At 45.6% G+C, this 24,807-nt stretch overlaps 1 pseudogene; it reads right to left on the bottom strand.

Moving 5' to 3' along the window:
• Window positions 1–9,663: 9,663 nt before the first annotated feature.
• LOC130257361 (tubulin-specific chaperone C-like) lies at window positions 9,664–14,451 on the bottom strand (annotated as a pseudogene).
• Window positions 14,452–24,807: the final 10,356 nt, after the last annotated feature.

Below are 24,807 nucleotides of genomic sequence, written 5' to 3'. Positions count from 1 at the left end.
GGATTCTGCCTGAATGGGTTTCAGGGGAATCATCTCCCTCTCCTCCCTCTTGTCAGAGGCCAGGATTGCCCTTGCTGGGCAAGTCACTACAGCCTCTCTGCCTTGCCAGGGCCACCAGTGTCCCCTGCCAGCCATAGTCATAACTACACCAAAGAGGAAATAGGGCTTAGTGAGTGGGAAACTTCTGTTACTGTGTTTGTTCTGCTCTGTTCTGTATACATTTTCTAGTAAAGAACTGTTACTCCTTTTCCTACACTTTTGCCTGAAAGCCCTGTAATTTTCAAAGTTATAATAATTTGGAGGGAGGGGTCTTCTTTCTATTTCAGGAAGGTTCCTACCTTCCTTAGTTGACATTTGTCTTTTAAACCAAGACATTTTCTGGTGCCTGAACAGGGGCTTGAGTGGAAAAGAATGAAAAGAGAATAACAGTTCCTGGGTAACCCATTTGTGTATCAGATCTAGAAACCCCATTAGGCATTGCCATGTGTTCCAGCTTACCCCAGTTCAGTTGGCACATGACTGCAGTTACGTTTTTTCCATTTGCAGGTAATTATTGAAACACAGGCCCTACAGCAAAGTACATGTGACTTATCAGGTTTATAGAATGGGTCGACTGGGTGAGGAATTCAATGCTTGTAAACCACTTTTGGAATGTGTGCACGTGGTTATCTAACTATCACAGCCTAAGTTCATACCCTTGGGGTTTAACTAATATTGTAGGGGAGGAACCCTGGTATGTTTTCTCCCAACTCTTCAGACACTTCTTCAGGCCTACCACAAAAGTTTTTGAAGGGTTTAAATGTCCCCTAGTTGCTAGAGATATCATATTGTTGCTGATGTTTTTGCTAAGCTTGTCCAAAACGGTCCATTCAGCATTTAGAGACAGGGTGGGGTTGCCTTGGGTAACTACATCAAAATCTGCCCCAGAGATTTGGGATACTGCCCAGAAACCTGCTGCAGGGGCCGGGGATGCTGCCCAGCAGCACCACCTGCAGTCAGAGGGAAAGGTGAATAGCACAGCAGTGGAATTGACAGACAATACAACTGTTCAGGCTCTAGCCAAACCACAAGGACAGCCACAGCTAGCAGCAGTCGCCCCTGTGCAAAGGAGAAATCATAAAACCAAATCAAGTATGTCTGATTAACAATGATGAGGTGCTGCTGTCCTGCCTGTACCTCTCCTCCTTTCCAGGCTGCAGTGTGATCTGAGAAATGCTTGTTAGGCCTTGGCCTTAAAAAAAGCATCTGGGCTCAGCAATTTTTGAGCTTATCAGAAATATTGTCTGCTCCCAGGAACTGCTAACAAGCTCCTGTTTTCCTTATGACCAGCCTTGGAAAATATTCCTCTTGCCTGAATTCTTGCCTGAATTAACATTCCTGTTCTTATACTTTCAAGGAAAGTACAGACCCAAACTGCAGCCAGGATGAAGCATTGTTATGACTAAAGCCCACTCTCGTGTGACCCTATAAGCAGCGGGGCCCTTTGAGCTCTCCAGGACCACAGCGGGACTGTGACCAGCAATCTCCCTCTGAGTGGGACGCCTCTCAGAGCCAGCAAACCCTCAGGTTAGCTATACCTGGAGAACTGCTGAAATACAACATATCCTGGGCTGATACCTCACTCCTTGAGGCCAAATCCTTCACCTGTTGGGAGACGCAAAGGCATCCAAAGTGAGTATTCCACTGACCTATGAGGGGAATTTTTCACAGGTTACCTTGCTTGCACTGAGTGTCTCTGTCTGCATGCATGCCCTTGCATATATGCTATAGCAATTCTGAGAGGAGCATTGTTTTTTAAGATGTTTCAATATCTCAGATGTCTAAGTATTCAGGCCTGAAAGTAAGGCTAAGTTGTAGTTATAAGCTTGCTAAAGTGCTTGTACGTGTTCTTTTGCTAAGTTTTTAAATATAAGTTAAGCAAGTGTGTCCTCTTGTTAAGTTGCTCGACATCAAAGTTATTAGTTATAATAGTTATAATTAGTTGCATTAGATATAAATGTTGTTGCGTATTACTCCTCTCTTAGATTGTGAAGATTAAGTTTTAAATTAAGTTATAAATTGGTTATAAGGTAAGTGTTTTTCCCACTAGGCTTAAGGTATAAGTTAAGTTAAAGTACTGTCAACTTTGAGCATTGTTAAGCTTTTGGGCCATGTTCCTCTTTTATCCTTGCCCTGACTGTCCTTTTGTGACTGGTACCAGTCACACACAGCCTGCCCCACACTCCAGGTAGTTCTTGGTTCATTTCTGCTTTGATTGCCTGGATTTTGTTTGGTTTTGTTGTTGCTTACTTTCCCTCATTGTGATTTGCAAGTGGTAGAATGAATCTTGCCAGTGAACTTGTGCTTTGAGCCAGCAAGTACTGTAAGGGAAAGCTGAAAAGAATTTTGAAGAGAGTTCAAGCCTTGTGATCATGGCTGCAGCCCAGGGATGGTGTGAGGCTGGTAGCAGCCCCCCAGTGCACTGGGCCCAGGGCTTCTCGGAGTTGGGTTGCTCGGGAATGCAGCCCAAAGTGTGTGGTAAACTCCATCTAAGGCTAAACACCGACATGAGACCAAGGGGTAGATTTAACATGGACAGTATTTCTCAGGTTTTCCGTGACTGTGAGACGTGCTGCCATCAAGCAAGCCAAGTGGGTGAGGTATGAGGGGCAGAGGTCCAAATATTAGTATGGGGAGGCCTGGCATATTGACCACATCATCCTTCCCCAAACGCGCCAAGGCAAGCGCTACGTGCTGACCATGGCGGAACACACCACGGGATGGTTGAAGACCTACCTGGTGCCTCATGCCACTGCTTGGAACACCATCCTGGGTCTTGAGTAACAATTCCTTTTGGGGCATGGTACCCCTGAGAGAATTGAGTCAGACAACAGGACTCATTTCAAGAACAGCCTTATCAACACCTCGGCCAGACAACATGGCACTGAGTAGGTGTACCACATTCCTCATGCACCAGCATCTGGGAAAATTGAATGGTTCAATGACCTGCTTAAAACCAAGGCACCGGGTGGGGGGACTTTCAAAACCTGGGAAATGCATTTTGCAAAGGCCATGTGAGCTCCTGAGAACAACAGATGGGGGTAAGTTTCCAGCGGTACACCTGAGAAGTATGCTGGGAAAAACTGTTTGGATTGATTCTGCCTCCAGCAAAGACAATCCCATCCATGAGGTTGTCTTTGCTCAGGGACCAGGTTGAACCTGGTTGGTGATGCAGAAGGATGGTGAGATATGATACATACCTCAAAGGGACCTTTTTTTGGGGTAAACCACCTGTCACACTTTGCCTGTGTCTAGATCTAGATATATGTAGTTAGGGCAATGCGTGTATGTATATAGTTTAAAAGTTTAAGTTTGATGTAAATTGTGGATGGATAATGTTGGGATTTAGTATTTTTCCTTTTGTTTCTTTCTCTCCTGAAATTTTGTCCCATCAGCACTAAGAAACCATAACTACCAATAGTTATAAAAACAAAAGATGTAGCTGGGTGTCACAACATTCCATTGAAATGGCCCTGGTTGGGGGTAGGTTGTGGGTGATACCATGAGAAAAAAAGGTGAGGGGGCTGCCCCTGGAGGTTTGACTGGGTTTTTGTGCTGTCCAGTTTCTGGGTTTGGGGGAGGAAGGAGCTGTTTGTTGTTTTCCCTGCCACCTGACTGCTTGGAACTCAGAACCAGCGTGTGTGGTGCTGGAACATCAGGACGGGCTCTCACTGGACCCTCTGCCCACAACGTGTTGCCACAGCCACTCCTGTGTGCTGGACAATGAGATCCCGGTCTGTGGTGGTTTTCCTGCACTGCAAGTCTGCTTTTATGTTTCGGGGCTGTTTTGGGGGAGTCTGAAACCAACGTGTGGGGTGTCCCCATAGGCACCACCTCTGTGCACCTCTGTGTCTGGCTATTGTGACCAGCTGCTGCCCGTGACTTCCCGTGTTGGCCAAGCTGCCACTAACCATATGGTCTCCAAGCTCACATCAGAGCATTCCCTGCAGCTGGGGGGATCATCACACCTGCCCTGCCCACCGGGAGCTTGCCAGCATCCCTGCTGGTTGTGGCTGTAGCTGCACCAAAGGGTAAATTGCTTCAAGAGCAGAAAGAGAGTGTTTATTGTGTTTCTGATTTTGTTTGTTGTTGCTGCCATTGTTGTTGTTTGTTTGCCTTGCTATACACATACATACTAGTAAAGAACTGTTATTCGTTTTCCCATATCTTAGGCTGCATGTCCCTTAATTTCAAAGTTATACTAATTTGAAGGGAAGGGAGTCATATTCTCCATTCCAAGGGAGGTTCTTGACTTGGTGGCAAGAACCTTGTAGAAGACAATTCTCTTTCAAACAAGGACAGCCTTGTTGCTTAATATTAAATCTGACTTTTGCTCATATCCTTCTTGGTCATGTTTTTAAGCAATCTCAAGCACATTTATGACAGGTATCAGGTACATTTTGGGCAGATGAAGCTCACCCAGGGGCTACACCCAAAAAATGGATGGATGATGGGTTACAAATTTTTCCACTTTTAAAGGTTTGGTCCATTTGCATACTGGGGTTTAGTCTTCCAATTACAGCTTCAAGTAATGAAGTCATATACCCCTAGTTTGTAGACAAACTTACTTTTTTCTACATTTTTTGGGGCCTGAGACAGTAAGGTGTCATTGACTCCCAGGCCTAGAGAGGAATTGTTTTGTCTGACAAAAATGTGAGGACAGTAGTTAGCACTTTTTACTCATTTTGATGTTGGCCAAACACTAGTGCACCTGTGAAAAATCATTTATTCAGTCTCCTCTGCTATAGTTAAGCATAGGAGGGAGAAAGAAAGTTCGTGGGGTGAGATAAGGATTAGGAGAAAACACTTTAAAAAAAGGCAAATCAGGCTCAAAATTTTAAAAGGTATAAAAAAGCTTTATTAACAGAATTAGAAGAGGATAATGAGAATTATCATAAACTTTCAGAACATGTTTCCCACCCCTCCCCCCCACCCCAGCCTATTCTTTCCCACCAACAGTGGAAAGGACACAGACAAAATATGGGACTTTTCAGTCAGTTTGTCAATTCTAAAAATCTTTCTTCTGTTCACCTGGGGACAAGAGTCTCTTTTGCTATGCCATGGAGTCCATCCCATAGGAGACAGTTCTCTGTGAACTTTTCCAACATGGTTCTAGTTTTCATGAGTAGCAGTCCACCCAGAACCTACTGCAATGTGAAGTCCCTCCCATGGGCAGTCTTCCTACAACGGCCATTTTTGGGGGCCATTTAGTTTACAGTGGTTTTGTTTTAAGGATGAGCTGTTCTAGTAAAAGCAAGGGTCTTCCTCTTCTGTCTCTAGAAGCAGGGGTTCTCTCTCTGTGTGTTCAAGCCTCTCACGAGATCACAGCTTTTCAGCATCCACACACTCCAGCACGAGTGCCCTTTTCTCATGGGCTGCAGGTTGATGCTGCATCTCCCTGTGAATGAATTTCAGGGAAACAGTTTGTTGTCTAATAGACCTCACCACAGCTTGCAGAAGAATCTCAGCTCCGATGCCTGGGGCACCTCCTCCTCGCCCTTGCTCTTTTGCACCGACCTTAGTGTCACCATGTTGTTCGCCGCATGTGCCTTCGCCTTTTCCTTTTTCCTGACTCGGGAGAGAACTGGTGCTTGTACGTTCATTTGTTCTCAAGTTCTATCACTTGAAAAGTTTTTATAGAGTTCTGAAGCGTTGAAACGTTGATCTCATTTGGGCTGTGCAATCAGGGAATCGCTCGCTGTGCATCTGGCTGCAGATCACGCAGTCTCTGCTGGTAGTGCTCCAGCTGCACCGGCTGCCGGCCGGCTCCGCTCTGAGTTTTCTCCATGCGGGGCGCGAAAAGAAAGGAAAAGCTGCTGCCACCGCTTTTGTCCTTCAGTCTGCAGAAGTGGTTAAGTAAGTAAAGTCCATTGTGAGCCATGATGAGAGAGCCATGGCTGCCCAGAGTCGCCCCGGCTGCATGGCTGCTTGCGGTGCTGGAATGGTCCCTGGCTGCATGACCCGGTGGCTGCGCTGGGATGGGATCCAGTGGTCTCCTCTAAGAAGGGGTGCTGGCCCCACAGGGGAGAGGGCTCTGCCATCCCCACCACCTCTCTTCAGAGAGCAGGGAGCAAGCGAGATTCCTGAGTTTTTTCATTCTTAAATATGTTATCATAGAGGTTTTTCCAGCTTCTCTAAATGGCTTAGCGGTGTGCCAGTTCTCAGAGTCAGACAGTGATCGGTTTTGCCAGGCACGAAGGAAGCTGCTAGGAACTCCTCACAGAGAATCACTTCCATGGCTGATTTTTTCCCTCTTCAATCAATTATTGCACAACCAGCTTACCTAAACATTTCACTACAATTATGGTACAAATTTCCTACTACCATTCTAGTATATCTTATAGCATAACACTGGTTTTGCCCTTTATTTCTCCCAATTAATAACTTTATCTCAAAGTCCTCATGATTGACCACATTCTTCACCAAAAATGTGATGGGTTGATGCTGCCCAAAAACCAGTGCATCCACAAAAATCATTTACACATTCTCTTCTGCTATAGTTAAGCATAGCAGGGAGCAGGAAAATTCGTGGGGTGAGATAAGGATTAGGAGAAAACACTTTAAGGGTTAAACAGGCTTAAAACTTTAAAAGGTATAAAGAAAAAATTATTCACAAAATTAAAAGATGATAAGGAAAACCAAAAAGACACCTTTAGAACAGCTTTCTCCCCACCCCCCGCCCCCCAGCCCTTCTTTCCTTCCCACCAGCAGCACAGGGAGAAAAAACATGGGATTTTTAGTCAGTTTGTCAATTCTAAAAATCTTTCTTCACTTAGGGAGAAGATTCTCTTTTGCTATGCCATGGAGTCCATCCCATGGGAGACAGTTCTCTGTGAACTTTTCCAACATGGCTCTAATTTCCACAAGTAGCAGTCCACCCAGAACCTGCTGCAATGTGAATCCCCCCACAAAGCAAGGTCCTTCCACATGCTGCTGGGATGGCCCCTGGCAGCACGGCCCGGAGGCTGTGCTGGGACAGGGTCCATGCCCCACTCTGGGAAGGGGGCCTGCCTGGTCCCCCTGGGATGGAGGCCCGCTGGTTCCCCCACATCTCTTTAGAGAGTAGGGAGCAAAAGAGCTTCTCGCAGTTTTGTCATTCTTAAATATGATATCATAGAGGCATTTCTAGTTTGTTTGGTTTTTTTTTTTTTAGCTTAGCAGTCTGCTAATTCTCAGACCTAGCCAGCAATTGGTTTTTCCAGGCACAGAAAAAGCTGCTAGCAGCTCCTCATGGAGAATCACTTCCGTGGCTGACTTTTTACCTCTTCACCACAAATCAATCAATGCAAAACAAGCACATTCCACCCCTTGCCTCTATGAATCACATATTTAAGAATTATTATCAAAATTACATTCACAATACAATCTTAGAACAAGAAGAAATTACTAAACTAAACAGAAGAAAAATTTCCTACACTAAATTTAAGGCATAATCACAACACAGAACTAAAAAGACAAATTATACAAAGATCCAGCCCTTGTGTGATGGGTTTGTTGCCTTTAGGAGCTGGAACAGAGATCACACAGAGTTAAGGGAAATAAAATGGGTATTTACTGAAAGGCCTTCAAAGGCCACACCCTGGCAGTACTGGTGCCACACTGTGGCCCCTGTCCTGCCTGAGTGGCTCCAAGGTGGAATTAAAAGAGGGCTTGGTCCCATGATTTCACATTTTTATAGACTTTACTCCATTTGCATACAGGAGTCAACCAACCAATTAATAGTCTCAACTTGTAATGTTGTGTCCTGGCTGGCCCACCCTCCTCTTCTCATGTTGTTTTTACTTAGAACCTGGAGTCTGAACAGACTGCCCTTGAATCCATAGTTGGAATTGGACTATTTTATCTTTATCACCCTAAAGCACAATGGAAAAGCATACCCAAGCAGAACAGAAAACTCAGACCTTAAGGCATCATTTCCCCACTTTAGAGGCTTGACAAGACCTCTACTACCTTGTCAAGTCTCTATTCTAAATTTCACTAACAACAGAAACTTAATAACTGATCAGTGTCTAGCGATAGTAATATAAATATCTAACATTAAACAAGTATCTAATAACAAATACATACTAATAAGCATAAACTTAATAACAATAAACAATTTAACAAGAACAATATTTTAAATAATCAAGTATTATATAAAGAAGAACAGCAATTAAACATATAATAGAAACATAGAAAAGGAATCACCCAAAATATGCCACCATTTACATTTGTCTTTGTTGTCAAAATTGTTCAGGAACAAAGGCTTTCTTAATTCTGAAGTAATTAATATATCAGGAGAGCATTAGATGTTTATTAAAACATCTTTTCTTTTAGACTTCTGCATCCCAGTCTGCTGCACCAGGCAGCTTAAAACTCTTCCTTTAAATGAACCTTTTCCTGCCCCAACAATCAGCTTAATGAAGAAGTTCCTAAAAAGGAGCCTAAAGCTCAAGTCCAACCTGAAAACTAAGACCAAGGGATGTTGGGAGGCCATGTAGGAGGTGGAGGAAGAATTCCACCTCACCCCAGCGGAGCTGATACAGCTGAGGCAGTGCCCGCAGGACCTGCACCTGCACCTGAACAGCAGTGAGAGCCCGTAGATGGAAGCCAAGTATCCAGTAACATAAAAAAATGAAAGATTTTAAAGTCTTGAAAAATAAAAATAAATAAATTTTAAAAGACAAAAAAAAAAAAAAAAATCCATTACCTCACAGCAGTACTGCCCTGCACAGCCCTTGAGATATACTGTGCTACCCCACACAGGGAGTCGAACCCCAGGTGAAAACCAGGAATTCTAGCCCTTAGACCCTGAAAGAGCCAGCGGGAGCCCCAGGGAGACCCCAGGGAGCCACTCTGTGAAGGGTCAGGCTCCCCAGAATGGGCCCACCCCGAGAGAGGGGCTCCCACCTTAGAAAGTGCCGTGGTTCCGGCGGTGGCCGGTGAGATCTCACTGGGACGTGAAAATCCAGGGGCCTATTGTCAGCAATGTCATAACCACAAAAACATGGAAAATTTGGTGTTTGATCTTTTCATTCCAGGCACATACAAGGAATCATTGAAATGGGTGATTCCCAATGGGTAATTGGGATGCAGAAAAGATCTTTTAATAAATATCCAATGCTCTGCTTGCTGCAAGCCGCATCTGCAGCTGAGGTGTCTCCCCTGGGACCCGCTCATGAGACAGAGAACTTCCACCAGGCAGCACCCCAGATGGGACCCAGAGCTACTGCAAACACCAGCAGTAAATTTAGGTGATCACCTCAAACATACATCCACATCTGCAGTACAGAAACATCCTACAAACTGCAGGATCTGATGTTTGAGATGAGTACACGTGAACTCTCGCTGAGCTGTGAAAATCCAGGGAACACATATAAATATCCACATCTGCAGCAGAAAAACTTCTTACAAACTGCAGGATCTGATGTTCATCTGATGAGATGAGGCACGTCCACTATGTTTACTCACATAAAGTTGCTGTGGATAAATACCTCATGCTTGAGTATGCAGTGCTGCCTGAGAAGCTCTGATTTGTCATGCATGGTAAAACCCGTGGAGGGTAAATGATCCAGTGCAGCAATTCTCCTGTTCAAGCATCTCTGACACTCCTCACAGCTAATTTAGTTTGCCTGGGTGAGCACAACAGCTCTAACAGGGGTTCACTGTTGTTCGTGTACCAGTGGCCTTTGCTCCACCTCAATAAGTTAGAACTCACAATGAAATCTTTCAGAAATTGGTAAATTTCACAGTGATACCTACAGATTATGGCAGCAACTTGTGCAAGAACAGTAAACAATATCTGACTGGTATTCTCTAATTAAGAAATCTAGCCATATATTATAGTTCTAAACTTAAATACAAAGTGAAATTATTTAATGACATATTGGGGATTAAGTCCCACAGTTCATGAATCAGCCAGCCAAAGTCACCCATCAGGTTTCAGTTGTTACTGTTTTGTTTCTGCTGAGCCCAGACAACTCGAAATCTCTGTCGATACCAGGGTGGCTCTAGGAGTAGGGAGGGAAGGAGACATCGGGACAGGCCTTGGTGATGACTCGCCCGCAGGCCCAGCAGTGGGTAGTGCGGTGGGCGTGGAGCTGCTAACCAGCCAGCGCCAGCAGGCAGTCGCTGCAGCCATCCAGCAGCGCTAAGGTGGACACGGGCCCGCAGAGCACGGAGCATCCGCAGCAGTGGAGCACCTGCAGCATGTTGGGGTTGCTGCAGAGCAGCACCCGGCAGCCGCACAGCTCCGACAGCAGCACGTCCCACTGCAGCACCTCTAGTTCTCTGTCTCGGGTGCCACTGACCTTGCACAGCGGCGGCCCGCCCCATTCGCCATCGGCGAGGCCAGGGCCAGGCTCGGCGAGCTTGGTGGGGCACAGGGCACCGCTCGGGGCCGCTTCTTTCTTGGGGACGCGGAAGACGAATTTTCTGTTCAGCTGCAGCTGCTGCCATTTCATGCCCTGCTGCCGCCTTGCTTCCAGTGCGCACCCTCGGCCTCTTTTGTGACCTTAAGGCATCATCGCGGCGCGGAGCCCTGCAGCGTGCGGAGCCCCGCAGCCCGAAGCAGCCCACAGTTCTGCACCGCGGAGCTGAGCATCGGTGTGCTGAGAGCTGGACAGCGAGCTGCCTGGGAGCAGAGCGTTCGGACTGTCTTCTCTGTCGTTGAAAAGAGGGCTGACCAACGAGATCGCAAAGACAGCGGGTTTGGATCTATGGGACCGCCACAAGTCTTTTGGACAATGAATATCTCAGATCAGCGCCCACAGATGTTTTGCACTTTGACAGTCTCAGGGCCAACCCACCTCAAATTCAGCTCAGAGGTTTGATTGTTACTGGGGCGGATGTAATGGTGATCTCTCTTTCTGCCTGGCCTCCCACATGGCCCCTGGCCTCCCACATGGCCCCTGGCCCCTCTTGGCCAAGCCACTGCAGGATTGGGGGGTACAGCAGAGACCTTTATGAGTCAGAGGCCTGTGTTAATCAAAAATATGGAAGGGCAGACAGCTACAGTCCAACCTTACATTACCCCAACCTCTGTGGGTGGGATGGGTTGACAGCCTGGGGTGTGCACATTGAGACAAATTTCCAATCGGGGTCACTGAAGTGAAGGGCAGGAAATATCCTATGATGCCTTTACGGTGGTTGACTAATACCACTGTTTGGCAGAACTAGTGGCCTTTACCAAAAAATAATTTGATTGCCCTTCATGAACTGGTTCAAGAACAATTGCAGCAGGGACATATCGAATATGTCTAATACCTGGAATACTCCAGTTTTTGTAATAAAGAAAATTCAGGCAAATGGAGGTTGTTACAGGACCTCAGAAAAATTAATGCAGTAAAGAAGAGCATGGGGGCATTGCCGCCTGGCATGCTTTCACCCACAATGCTCGCTGCTGGATTGGTCATTGATTTGAAGGATTGCTTTTTCACAATCCCCTTGTGTCCTGATGACACACCAAAATTTGCTTTTACGGTGCCTGCAGTGAACAATTCTAAGCCAGGGCAAAGATATCAATGGAAGGTTTTGCCACAGGGTTGTCATAATAGCCCAACTATTTGTCAGTGGTATGTGGCTCGGGCCTTGTCTGGAGTTCATGAGCAGTTTCCTGATGTGTATTGTTATCATTACATGGATGACATCTTAGTAGCAGCTCCTACTCAGGATGAGCTGCTGAGGATAGAACCTCAGCTGCTCACTGCTTTATGCTGTTATGGACTGCAAGTGGCTCCAGAAAAGGTCCAGTGGCAACCTCCTTGGAGATATTTGGGGGTCAAGATCCTGGATCAAACAATTCAGCATCAGGAGGTGCAATTCACAGATTCTATTAAAACTCTGAATGATGCTCAGAAATTGCTGGGTGTCATTGGTTGGTTGGCTCCTTATCTAGGACTAACCACACAGCAGTTGTCCCCACTTTTTCACATCCTGAAAGGGGACTCTCAACTGCATTCACCTCGGATGCTCACTCCTGAAGCACGGCAAGCGCTGAAGGAGGTGCAGCAAGCTCTTTCTACTCGTCAGGTATACTGAGTAGATCCTTCCATTGATATCACTGTGTCTATCACTGCTCCAGATTTACATCCTACAGATATCATTGACCAGTGGAAGGACGGGGTCCGGGGAGTCCAGGGAGTTAACCATGACTGTCTTGCAGACTCTACCAGACATTTTCCAACAAGCAAAGCTCAGTCATGCATTTTTTTATCAAAATGCACAGGCATTGATGACATCCTTCCAACTCTCCAAAACACAAGCTAAGGAAATTGTACAAACATACCCTGATTGTCAAATGGTACAGCTACCAATCTCCATGGGAGCAGTTAACCCATGGGGATTGCAGAGCCTTCAATTATGGCAGGTGGATGTCACAAAATACCCACCTTTTGGCAAATTAAAAAATATCCATGTTTCAGTTGACACCTTTTCAGGGGCAATTTTCGCTTCCTTACATACAGGAGAAACGGCACAACATGCATGTAGACATTTTCTACAAGCGTTTGCACCTTTAGGCGTGCCTCAAGAAATTAAAACAGACAATGGTCCAACTTACATGGGTAAGATTTTGGACAAATTTCTAAAAAAGTGGGGTGTCAGACATACTTTTGGCATTCCACATTCATCCACAGGACAGGCAATTATAGAGAGAACACATCACACTTTGAAAACACTCCTTTGAAAACAAAAAAAGGGGGAGCCAGAGGCTACGCCTCACATGCAATTGAACAAAGTGTTGTATGTGTTGAATTTTCTAAATGGCTCATTTTCAGAACCAATTCGACCAATCATAAGACATTTTACAAATGACAAAAGAGCTAAGCTGAAGGAAAATCCTTTAGTAATGAAAAAAATTTAGAATTGGGAAAAATTGAGGGACCTTTCAAGCTAATCACTTTGGGAAAGGGTTTCGTTTGTGTCTCCACAGATGGAGGACTGAGGTGGGTGCCTGCAAAGTGTGTCAAACCATACCAGGCCCCAACACCAACGCAAGCAGAGACTGATCCCAAGAGTGAAGAAAGGAACTCACAGACTGAATCAAAGACAGACGATACAAATTCGTCTTCGAACAACACATCAAGAACTTAAAGACTTAAAATTCATCACATTTGTTTATATAACCTTGTATTCTATTTTTCTGTCAGTCGTGTTAGGTATTGAGACAGAGTTGCCAGTGATGCAACCAAGGGAGAACGTGTGGGAAAATTTGGCTCACGCAGCGGGGTTGGACACAATTTGTCTGACACATACCAGACCGGGAAAGCCATTTTCAACATGCTTGGTCTGATTGCCAGTGAAAGAATGGCCAATTCTGAAAACCATTCCTCCAAAGGCGTTGCAAGCTATGACAACTCCTGTGGATGGATGGCATGTGCGGGTCAAATTTCTTCCTGTGACCTCAGTTGAACCAGAAGAATTAGAGATCTTAGGTTCAGCGAGAATGGATTTTTGTATTAAATTTACTTTCTCAGGAGTAACCAAGAACAAAATGCTAGATGTTACTCCAAATCATGATGTTTATAGAAATGCTTCTGTTTGGTATAATTATATGGTAGTCTCAAACAAATCATCCTTCCAAGTTCCTGCAAAACTGCCATAGGGAATTTTTTTCATTTGTGGGGACAGAATTTGGCCTGCTATCCCTGCAAACATCACTGGAGGTCCATGCAGAACTGGAAAACTTTCATTGTTATCACCTGATAAGAGAATTCTGACAGAATTGAGAAGTAGAGGAAAAAGAGAGATCAAACAATACGATCCAAACTGTGATGACAGCTTCTATACATGGAACAAGGCACAGAGAATCTCTGCAGCAATATTCTCTCCCGAGGTAGCATCGGGAATGGCCTTGACTCAGTTGGATCGTTTGGGTTGCTGGTTGAGCAAAAACACCAAAGCTATTTCTAAAGCACTAAGTGACATGTTAATGGATGTCAGCAGTGTGAGAAAAGCAACCCTCCAAAACAGTGCAGCAATTGATTATCTGTTGCTGACTCATGGGCATGGATGTGAAGAAATTGAAGGAATGTGCTGTATGAATCTCTCTGATCATTCTAAATAAATTCATGAAGATATTAAACAACTAAAGCAAGGAATGGCAAAACTTGGAGAATCTACTGGATCGTGGATGGATGGTCTGTTTGACCTTTTTGGCCTTTCTTCCTTCTGGAGGGAAATTTTGAAAGTAGGTTTGTACATATTAGTGGGGATTACTATCTTCTTTATTCTTTTCCTAATTGTTTTGCCTTGCATTTTTCACTGCATTCGGAGGGCTTTGGACACAACTGTGAAGGATGTGTTTGTGGTGCAAACAGAAGGGGGAGATGTGGGGGTCCAGGGAGTCCCTCTGGACCTTCTGTGGCTGCAAGAACCCCCCTGTCAGACCCCTGTGAGACTCCCGAATAAAGCCAGGGGGGTCCAAGAGCTGGATCCAGCTCCATGGTGTGGGAGTCCAGAGTATTCCTCTGGCTTCCCTGGAATGTTTAAGACCCCCCTGGCAGGGTCCCCAAAGACCCTGGAATGGGACCCAGGTGTCTCAGGGGCTGGATTTAGCTCCTTGGAACAATTTACCAACATTAAAAGAAGAAATGCAAGCCACAAAAATAAATAGAGTGTAAATTAGACTGTTAAAATGTAGAATTAGCAGATTTCTAGAATGTTTGTGATAAGGGACACGTGGCCAAGATGGAGAATTGGGGGTGTGGATACCTCTTCCTCCTTCTTCTCCGTGTCATCCATGCTGGGTGACACGCTGGCACTTTTAGATTGGATGAGAACAGATCTGGACCATGTAACAAGATTGTATTGTATTGAGGGTCATTTGTCAATACCTTGTACGTAATTTAGACTATAAAAGATAAGTCCTGCCTCTGCCAGGCAGATTCTGCCCTGGACGTCTGGCGAGCAGACTGCTGTTCGCTGGACCAAGCATTCCTGAGATAAAAAACAATAAACAACCATGAAAACCTCTAAGAACAGCCTCCTGCAGTCTCTCATCGGCGGGCATCGGAAAGAGCTGGGTTCCAAACCACCTGCATGTCCTCCAGAGGTGATCTCAGGTCTAAGGAGACACCTCGGGATGTGACACATGGGAACATCTGCCTTCTCTCAGGGAAGAAATGCAAGCTTTAAGAGAAACTAGAGTGTGAATTAGATAGTTAGCATGTAGAAAAAATAATTTTTGGGATTGTTTATATTATCAACCACGAAGCCAAGATGGAGGAATTGGGGTGTGGTGTCTTTCTTCCTTCTTCTTCTTCTTGTTCTCCCTGTTGGTGGGGAATACTGGGAATCACAGATTGGTTGGGGACAAAACTGGACATAGTAATAAGATTTTGTAGTACTGGAAAGTTATTGTAAACATAGAATACGTAGTTTAGAGTATAAAAGATAAGTCCTGCCTTCCGTGGGCAGACTTTCGTCCTGGACACGGTGGTGACCAGACTATTGCTCGTGAGCAAGAACACTTTATAGATAACAGATAATAAACAAGCCTTGAGCCCGGACAACTGTCTCCTGCAGTTTCTCTTCGGCAGCTTCAAGAATTCCCTGCGTCCTAAACCACCCTCCTATGTCCATCTGAGTGGTCTTGGGCACAAAGAGACCCTCGGACAGTGACAGATCCCTTGCACGTTCTGGAGTGGGTCTCTTTTCCGCATCAGCTCAAAAAGACAGCAACTGCGGTGTTTGAATTGTTTGCCCGACTGATACTCAAATGCCATCAGCAATGCGTGCATTTGATAGCAGTGGACCCCACGAGACTTGTACTACCTGTGGAGCAGGAATCCTTTGAAAGGGGCTTTGTTAACAGTGTTCCCTTGCAAAGGGTACTGCTGGATTTTACACGGCATATCATCTATCATCTGCCTAGCCATAAGCTTCTGCATGTGGCAAAACAGTTAAGTTGTCTTTGAGACCTAAACATAGTCGTGTGCCAGTGCAAGGTCCTACCGTGTTTATGGACGGATCAGACAAAACAAGGAAGGCCATTGTTACCTGGGAGGATGAGCCTGGTCGGCAATCATTGGACGGTCATGAAACAGGTTCTGCTCAGATAATTGAGCTGAAAGCAGTCACAAAGGCATTCCAACGGTTTTCTCAGGTACCTCTGAATTTGGTCACTGACTCTGCTTACGTTGCAGACATCGCTCAGTGGTTGGATTGTTCGCTCCTGAAGGAGGTTGACAATGCTGTCTTGTTCCGGCTATTGAAGGCCCTGTGGTGCACAATCCAAGACCGAGTTCATCTGTGTTGTAATGTTGAACGAGGTTTAGACCCTGGTGGACATGTCTGTACAAATCTGGGCCTTGTGTGTGTGCACCAGCCAAAAACTATATTTAGTTGCTATGTTTCACTGTTCAGTTATTTCTGCATATTTTGCTGTCTGTTCACATGCTTCTTTCACACGCTAGCTATTTTTGTGTATTTCTTAGTTTAGACTAGTGTTTATAACAGATGCACAGCATGAGAAAATTTTAGGAGTTTTTGATAACTTGTTTGAAACCCCCCAGGGCCGCTGGAACATAAACTATGCTAAACTGGGAGAGAAGTTGAAAACACAGAATACCAGGATTAGAAGATTCAAGATAACAGGAGGTGGTGAAACTGCATGCGACCACCAATTACAAACTCTGGGGGGCTTGAAGGGGTGGATCAATATCCTAAAATTACCAATTGTAGAGTATGTTCCCATGTGGATGATGGTTCTGGAAATGTATAATTAAGGTGAATTATAAACAATAAATCGGCTTCTGCAAAATCATATTGATTTGCTGTCCAGAAGTCCAGTTTGTTCCTGCACATCCACATTATGTTTTGCTCATATGGAGTCACACAGACTTGTCAGGTTTCCTAACAGAAATACCAGAGCTGATAGGCTGGGTAACCCCGTGTGGGTAGCACCTGAGCCTGACAAGATTGCACAAGCCAGTGCATGGCATGGTTTTTTGCCATCAGAATGCACATACTCTGCAAGAGCAATTTCATTTAATGGCCACTAAGACTTGTGACATTGTTGCTTTGTGTGATGACTGTCATGAGTTTGTTGCGCCTTTGCCAGCAGGGGTAAACCCTAGGGGTCTAAAGACCCTGCAACTTTGGCAAACAGCTGCCTCTTCTGGTGCTGGACCCTGCACCCCTGCTCGGATGCTCTCCTGCCCCAGCCTGTTTGGAACACTGCCCCAAGGATCCTTGAGCAGAGCCTCTCCTTCACACTTTCCCATCCGGGACACAGCTGCCATCACCCTCAGCACTCCTGCAGCTACGTGAGATCACAGCATCTACCTCTGCCCACTGGGAGTCAGCTGGCACTGCCTGCCAGCTGTGACGGTAACTGCACCACAGGGGAAAGGTGTCCACAACCAAAAGGACTGTTACTGGGTTCCTGTTCTGTTTGTTGTTAATTTAATAGTCGTCGTTTTGTTTGCCTTGTTGTATATATGTATATATACTAGTAAAGAACTGTTATTCCTACCCCCATATCTTTGCCTGACAGCCCTTAATTTCAAAATTATACTAATTCAGAGGGAGGGGTTTATTAGCTTCATTTCAAGGAAAGGTCCTGCTCTTCCCTAGCATACTGTCTTTTAAAACCAGGACAGATCTTGGTGCCCAGCAGAGGGGCCTGAGGGCATTGAGAAGAAAGGGTGAAAAATGAATAACAGCTCTTGAGTAACCTAAGTTTTTTGTATTAGGTGGCATCATGTTGTCCAGCCTACCCTGGTTCAGGCTCCACGTGATCACAGCCTTATCTCTCCCTTTTGCAGGCCCTTATTTGAACATGGGTCCTATCACTAAGGCCACTGGGGCCATTATTCAGTTCATTTTGTAGGTTGATAAGGTGAGGAATTAATGGATTTTTAACTTCCTCTGGGAGGTCACCCCATGGATTCAGAGCTATCACACTCTAACTGTATTTTTTTTTGGGTTACTTTAATAATGGTACCTACTGTGAGGGAATGACACCACAAAAATTTTTTTCCCAACCCTTTACCCAGTTTTTTGGGTCTACTCTACATTTTTTGAAGGGTCAAATCTTCTCTAAATGCTAATGATATCATATGGTGGGTAGTATTGCTGATATGCATGTTCTATTTAGCATTCAGAGATAAGGTGACATTGGCTTGGATAACCACTCTGATACTTACCCTAGGAAATAGGGATGCTGCCGCAGAGACTGACCGTGCCCCAGAGACTAGGAATGCTGCCCCAGACCTGATCCATTGTGGACATTGCTGAAGGCCTAGGCAAATTTCAGCCAAATTTCTTCTTGGGTTCTGAGTCTTTTTCTCAGGTTCTGAGGATTTTTCTCAGGCCGGGACACTTTCCCAGCTCCAGACTGAATTTTTCCCAGGGTGATAGTTTTCGTGCAAATAAAAAGGAATTAATAAACAGAGATTAGCCCCTGGTGTTGACAGTGGGACAGTGCATGATGTACATGACAGGGGATGTTTTCTCCTATTGCCCAATGAACTACTGTCCCGCTTGAGATTTGCAAACCATCCTATAAATATGAGTCAGCTTTTCAGTAAAGTGCTGAAGGAAGAAGTCTGCTGCTACTATTCGCCGCTCCTAGCTCGATAGCGACAATCCAGTGCCACAGCCCACTTTAGAATGGAACCACACAGGTTGGTTGAGGGTTCTAGTGAAGGAGATAGGCCAGATGCTGAAGGAGTACCTTTCCCCAGCTGGTGAGAAATCCTTCCCCTGCCTTAAAGAGGGAGAGTCTGATGGTTCCACAGTGGAACCCACAGACGTTGATTCTTTCCAGGTTCCAACTGAGCTGCAAGGGCAGTCACAGCCAGCAGTAGTCACCCCTGTGGAAACTAGAAAGTCTAAAATGAAAACAAAGCACCTAGATAATAAGGATAAGAAAGGAGGGCCCTCACAACCTGCAGGGGAGCCACCAAATACCCTGTTGTATGAAAGTCTCTGTAACCTGTGAAAAGACATTGTACGACAGGGCCGTGAGGCTTATACAACCTGGTTACTTCAGGCCTGGGACCTTATGGATACAGAGGTGCACCCTTGCAAGGTATTTGGGATTTTTGACCCAGGACACAGGTGTGGATCAGGTATTTGTAAGGGAGCGAGGCCTCCTCTCCCTCTGGGAATGGCTTTTAATGAGCATAAAAGTTTAATGAGTGCTTGTTGTGGAGGCTGATGGGCCGACTGAGGAACAGTCAGCCACTCTCCCCTGGAGGGAATGCCCATAAACACTAACCTCTCTCATAGTGGTGAGGAAAAATTCCTCCCAGCATGCCTCCCTTTTCTAAACAGATTGTTTGTACCCCATTGGTCCTTCCCCATCTGCTCCTTCCCTGAGCCCTCAGTTGATTTGCCTGTTGCTCTACCCCGCCCCCTAACTTTCCTTTATAAACTCTGCTCCCTCAGTCCTCTCTGAGCCGGAGCTCGAGAGAGCTGGTTCAACCCTGGCACCCTCTGTGAAGGAAGACCAATAAACTTCTCCTTGGAACACTATATGAGGATCCTGTGCCTCAAAAATCTTGAAAAGGTTTTTGCAAATCTCAAAAAGAAAAACAAATCCTCTGAAGGACAGTGTTACAATTGTGGGGGGGTTTGGACATTTTAAAAGGAATTGTCCTCAATCTACGAAAGCTTGCAAACAGTCAGAACTTTGCCCTAGATGTCGGAGAGGAAAACATCTAGCAAGCGAGTGTTATTCTCAGACGGATGTTTTGCCTTGCATCTTTCACTGTATCTGAAGGGCCTTGGACAGAACTGTGAAGGAGGTCTTTTTAGTGCAAACAGAGGGGGGAGATGTGGGAGTCCAGGGTACCTCCGTGGCTCCTTTGGGGATGCAAGGACCACCGGCAGACCCCTCTGAGACCCCCGAGTGATGCCCAAGAGCCTCAGGGGCTGGATTTAGCTCCTTGGGAAAATCTACCAACACTGAGGGAAGAGATGCAAGCCCTGAAGATAAGTAAAGTGTAAATTAGAGTGTTAGGGTGTAGAATAAGTAGGTTTTTTGGATTGTTTATATTAAGGGCCATGTGATCAAGATGGAGGATTTGGGGTGTGGTGGGCTTCTTCCTCCTTCTCCTTCATGTCATCCATGTTGGAGTTGCATTCTGGAAACTACAAATTGGATGGGAAAAGAACTGGACATTGTAATGAGACATTTGTGAGCCACTCCTGAACGAGGGGTGGAACTTCCTTTGATTACTGCTGATAAGAGGCCTCTAGGGAGCACGGCGACCCGGGGCGCGGCGAACAGGAGCGGGCAAACAGGAGCAGGGTGTGGACACCGCAGTTTGCGCAGCAGTTCGGGCTGGCAGGGCAAGCAGGCAGGGTTGAAAGTTTTCTTGCTAGTAAGGTGTCCTCTGTGTTGTTTCTGTTTTTGTTGTTTTGTTTTTTTGGTTTTTGTTTTTGTTTTTTTGTTTTGTTTTGTTTTTGTTTTTTGTTGTGTTTTTTTTTTTTTTTTTTTCTGCTGGCTGCTTTCATTTCTTTTGAGGCTTCTGTTAGTAATTGTTTCTACATGGCCAAAAACTGTGGTTGGTGTAAGCGTGTGTGACCGAGTGGAACCCTCCAAAAGGGATGTGTCTGTGCTCAGGGATGTCTCATTCCTGCCCAGAGTGTTTGAGCTTATCAGTGGTGTCAGGGGGTGTAGTGGAGAAGACCTGCCTGTGGTGTGAACAGGTGAATGACCTCCTTTTGCTGGTGGCTGAGCTTAGGGAGGAAGTTGAAAGATTAAGAAGTATCAGGGAAAGTGAAAGGGAAATTGACTGGTGGAGTTCAGCCTTTCCATCTTTAAGGGAGGCCTCTGACCGAGAGTCTGAGGGCTCATACGCCTCCCACTCTCAGGCAATAGAAGGGCACCCAGTAAATGAAGGGGAGTAGAAATGGGTCCCCACTCGGGGAGGTAAAAATAAAAACCCCTCCCCATCCCCCAGCCAGGTGCTGCTTCAGAACAAGTATGAGGCCCTGGATATAGTGAGCCAGCCAGATGATGATTTAGATAATTTAGAAGAAAATTGTCTACCCAGTGAGCCTCCCAGCTATGATTCATCTGTAAAAAGGCTCACCACCTCTAACACCAAGAAGAAAAGGAGGGTAATTGTAGTAGGTGACTCTCTTCTGAGGGGAACAGAGGGCCCCATATTTCAACCAGACCCATCCCACAGGGAAGTCTGTTGCCTCCCTGGGGCCTGGGTACGAAATAGCAGTGAGAGACTTCCTGGGCTGATTCAACCCTCTGATTATTACCCACTGCTGATACTCCAGGCTGGCAGTGATGAGACTGAAAAGAGGAGTGTCAAAGCAATTAAAAGGGAGTTTAGGGCACGGGGTCAAGTAGTTGATAGGACAGGTGCACAGGTGGTGTTCTGCTCAGTCCCTTTGGTAGCAGAGAAAAGCTATGAAAGAAATAGGAGAACTCATATCATTAACAAGTGGCTCAGGGGTTGGTGTCATCGGCAAAATTTAGGATTCTATGATCATGGGGCAACTTTTATGGCACCTGTTCTACTGGAACCAGATAGGATACATCTATCTGTTAAGGGCAGAAGGTTTTTAGCTCATGAACTGGCACACCTTGTTGAGAGGGCTTTAAACTAGGTCTGAAGGGGGAAGGGGATGCATCTGGCCTGTCTGGAATCAGGCCCAAGGGCGATAAGACTGTGTTGGGGGAGAAATCAGTGGCCCAGCTGAAGTGCATGTATACCAATGCACGCAACATGGGTAACAAACAGGAAGAGCTGGAGGCATGGTGCAACAGCAGAGATATGATATAGTTGCCATCACAGAAACATGGTGGGATGAGTCGCATAATTGGAGCACTGCACTGGATGGCTACAAACTCTTCAGAAGAGACAGGAAAGGGAGAAGAGGTGGAGGGGTGGCCCTTTATTTTAGGGAGGTTTTGGATGTCATAGGTATTGAAACTAATGATGATGAAGTTGAGTCTCTATGGGTAAGAATTAAGGGGAAAGCCAACAAGGCTGACATCATACTGGGAGTCTGCTATCGTCCACCCAACCAGGATGAAGAGGTGGACAACTTATTCTATAAGCAGCTGGAGAATGTTTCAGGATCATCAGGTCTTGTTCTTGTAGGCGACTTCAACCTACCAGACATCTGCTGGAAACTTAATAGAGCAGAAAAACGGCAGTCTAGAAAGTTTTTGGAGTGTGTGGAAGATAACTTTTTGCCACAACTAGCTGGGGAGCCCACCAGGGCAGGGACTATATTAGACCTGTTGTTCACAAATAGAGATGGGCTAGTGGGAGATGTGAAGGTTGGAGGACACTCGGGGCACAGTGATCATGACATTATATAATTCTCAATAATTGGTGACATAAGGAGGAATAGCAATAAGATCTCTGTGTTGAACTTCCGGAGGGCAGACTTTGGCTTATTTAAGACACTTATTCAAAGAGTTCCTTGGGAAACAGCTCTTTGAAAGAAAGTAATCCAGGAGAAATGGATGTGCTTCAAAGCAGAGTTCCTGAGGGCACAGGAGCAGACTGTCCCTGTGTGCCAGAAGAAGTGTCAACAAGGCAAGCATCCAGTCTGGATGAGCAAGGAGGTTTTGAATGAACTTAGAAATAAAAGAAAGATGTATCATCTTTTGAAGGAGGGACTGATTTCTCAGGAAATATTTAAGGGAGATGCTAGGGCATGTAGAAAAAAAATTAGGGAAGCCAAAGCCCAGTTTGAACTTAACTTGGCAACCACTGTTAAAAATAATAAAAAGAGTTTTTACAAATATATTAACGGTAAAAGGAAGGGTATAACCAACCTCTGCCCCTTATTGGATGAGGCAGGCAACCTAGTAATTAAGACGAGGAAAAGGCAGAAATGCTTAATGCCTTCTTTGCCTCAGTCTTTAGTGGTAAGACAGCTTGTCCTCAAGACCACTGTCCTCATGGGTTGGTAAGTGGTGCCAGGGAGCAGAATGGTCCTCTTGTCATTCAAGAAGAGGCAGTCAGAGAACTGCTGGGATGCTTGGATATTGGTCAATGGGACCAGATGGGATCCATCCCAGAGTGATGAGGGAGCTGGCAGATGAGCTTGCGAAGCCACTCCATCATTTACCAGCAGTCCTGGCTCACTGGTGAGGTTCCAGATGATTGGAAACTGGCCAATGTGACACCCATTTACAAAAAAGGTAGGAAGGAGGATCCTAGTTGTGGGAGTCCAGAGTATTCCTCTGGCTTCCCTAGAAAGTTTAAGACCCCCCTGGCGGGGTCCCCAAAGACCCTGGAATGAGACCCAAGTGTCTCAGAGGCGAAATTTAGCTCCTTGGAACAATTTACCAACATTGAGAGAAGAAATGCAAGCCACAAAAATAAATAGAGTATAAATTAGACTGTTAAAATGTAGAATTAGCAGATTTCTAGAATGTTTGTGATAAGGGACACGTGGCCAAGATGGAGAATTGGGGGTGTGGATACCTCTTCCTCCTTCTTCTCCGTTTCATCCATGCTGGGTGACACGCTGGCACTTTTAGATTGGATAAAAACAGATCTAGACCATGTAACAAGATTGTATTGTATTGGGGGTCATTTGTAAATACCTAGCACGTAATTTAAACTATAAAAGATAAGTCCTGCCTCTGCCAGGCAGACTCTGCCCTAGACGTCTGGCGAGCAGACTGCTGTTTGCTAAACAAAGCATTCCTGAGATAAGAAACAATAAACAACCATGAAAACCTCTAAAAACAGCCTCCTGCAGTCTCTCATCGGCGGGCATTGAAAAGAGCTGGGTTCCAGACCACCTGCATGTCCTCCAAAGGTAATCTCAGGTCTAAGGAAACACCTCAAAATGTAACACCTAGTAACTACAGGCCAGTTAGCCTGACCACAGTACCAGGTAAGATAATGGAGCAGTGTTGTAATTCGGTAAATGAGGTAAAAGGAATAAATCAGCATACCCTGCAACCTCCTTCCAGCTAGTCCCCAGTTCATGTCCTCCTTCCGGTCCTGTGACCTTCCCCTGTGACCTTGTAGCCCACCGAGGGCTTGGGTATTCTGATCCTAGTCCCCCTGTGTCCTCATCCCATTGGCCGCCAGCCAAGGCCATTCCCATTCCCCTCTCCTGAATACCTGGTTCGGAGAGAGTCTCGCCCTCTTTCCGGCCACACCATCGCCATGGAATAAACTGAGATTGGAAGAGCCTCCTTTGTATCCTTTTTCCATCCATGCTATGATACTTGTCTGATCTTAAGTAATTAGGAAAAAGACACAAAGTATCGTAGCAGTTGGCGCCCAACGTGGGGCTTCATTTTTAGACCCCATTTTGGCTAATGTCCCTGTTTTAGGACTTTAAAAGGCCCGTTGGGCTGTTCGACTACCTCCGTGGGTCAGAGCTGCTTTTTACCAGCCCCGAACATAGGAGGGTGAAACGGATAACTTCTACGCGAAATCGGAGGAGCCGGTTCTGGATCGGAACTTTGGCAGAGTTATGGCGAGACCGCACTTCATCTGAGAAAGCACCAGTTCATTATGTGGGTAGAAAAAATGGTAGAAGCTATGAACCATTATCATACCAAGATAAAAAAGAAATTTGTAAGATCTGCTGAGTGGACCATCATTACAGTAGACGTCTCAAGCCCTTTAATTGATATGATGGTTTGCCAAATGGAGAAAAAAAGCTACCCTCCAGTTAACCCTGTGAAGAACCCCATCCAAGTTGTCTTCCTGTTAGCCTTGAACAGTTTGGCATCGTCCCTCAGCCACGTCAAAACATCTGGGTAACCTTGGCACAGACACTCAAACAGGAAAACATATGCCTGTCCACTGCAGCAGCAACAGACCCTACGTCCAC

The sequence above is a fragment of the Oenanthe melanoleuca genome, chromosome 1 (assembly GCF_029582105.1).
Source record: "Oenanthe melanoleuca isolate GR-GAL-2019-014 chromosome 1, OMel1.0, whole genome shotgun sequence".
Lineage (NCBI taxonomy): Eukaryota > Metazoa > Chordata > Aves > Passeriformes > Muscicapidae > Oenanthe > Oenanthe melanoleuca.
Note: the sequence above shows the minus strand (reverse complement) of the source record. Positions and strands in the feature narration are given on the sequence as shown.